Source organism: Myotis davidii, unplaced genomic scaffold (assembly GCF_000327345.1).
Source record: "Myotis davidii unplaced genomic scaffold, ASM32734v1 scaffold892, whole genome shotgun sequence".
In the NCBI taxonomy this organism is placed as follows: Eukaryota; Metazoa; Chordata; class Mammalia; order Chiroptera; family Vespertilionidae; genus Myotis; species Myotis davidii.
The window spans coordinates 1,877,748-1,879,330 of NW_006284341.1; positions in this window are offsets into that span (position 1 = coordinate 1,877,748).

Below are 1,583 nucleotides of genomic sequence, written 5' to 3' on the forward strand. Positions count from 1 at the left end.
GCCCCAGGTGAATAAATAGGCCATCACTACCCTAAAGGTGAGGCAAGAAGGTCAGGGCAGCACAGGATTAAAATCCTGGATGTGAAGCTTTCAGAATCTTCCTCCTTCAGGCCATGAGCATCCTTCCTGGGGTCAATTGAGAGAGATAATCTCCCATTCAGGAAGCATGACTTCTGGGGGCCTCAGGTGCAGAGCAGATGACAACCACCTGTGAACAGCTGGCTGGATGAAGTGCTGAGTGGAGGGGTCAAGAGCATGGACTGTGGGGCAAGATGGCCCACGTTTGCTCGCCAGGCCTGCTTAGTCCTAGTTGTGTGACTCTGGAAGGTGCCTCAGCCTCTCATTAATAAATAGGAGATTTGCTCATTAATAAATAGGACATTAGGATGCTGTTTACTTCTAAGAATGTTATGATAATTAAATTCATTCATAAAAAAAAAGTATACAGACCAGCATCTGGTTTTCAGTAAGTGCTTTGTAAGTGTTTAAATTAAAACAACTTTAAAAAGGAAAAGAAAAGCATACCTCTCTCTTTAATGCCACCAGCCTCACGGCTCTAATAATCTTCATGAAAAGAGTAACCTTTTCTCTTACCACAACTATGCTCTACCCTTTAAACAACACCAATGTTTCTGAGAAGTACAATGTTCATAAATCTAATTAAAATATGAAATGTTCCCACCACAGTTCCCATTATACAATCTCTAGCATTATTTTGGAGCCTCAGAAGTATAACTTTTCCTGCAAGCAAAGGGGCGGGGATGGTGCTGGCCGGGGGCTCCGCAGCTCTGGTAAGTTTGAGCTAATCAAGCCACCTGCCAGCACAGAGACCCCTGGCCTACCCCAGCCACTTGTTCAGGGGCTCCTTCCGCAGGTGCTTATGGAGAAACTGGTGCCCATCAGAGGGTCCTGATTTGCTGCAGGCAGAGCCCCGTCCTCTGCTGACTTAGACAAGCAAGACTGTTTCTGTCCAGTGTTGAGAATGGTTTCAATAGCTTAATTCATTTCCCATCTGTTTCAAATACAAAGAAAGTCTTCTTGCATTAGTTATATGGGTTGTCATTAATTTAAATATGAAGGAGTTTTTGCCAAATTACTAGTTGCATTTACAGGTGTCAATTAAGTGCAAGAAAATTAGTCCTATTTATAGAGATTTGCAGAGCTTGTTTAGTAGAGCAGGAAACTGGGAAAAAGTTCTCCTTTCAACTTTTAGGAGTTAAGAATCTGCCGGGAGCCGGTCCATCCTTGCTGTTTCAAGGGACCTGGCATATATGGCATACTGTTCTTAATATGTTTGCTCACCTTCTTGGCGCTGTGTTTTAAACAAGGTCACCTCTCCGAGAAAGGTTGTTTCCCCAGGTAGGGATTTTCCCTTGACGTTAGGGAGGGAATAAAACCCCTTAACTAAGTGCCAGGTGGGTAGTGAATCACTTTAACTACAAACAATCACGCTTAAGCTACATAATCTTTACTCCTTGGAATGGAGATAAGAAATGCCCTAACCTTTGGAATAGAGATTGATAGGATTAGAATCAACTGGTATAAATACAGATGTAACAAGACAACAGGACACAGAACCTGGA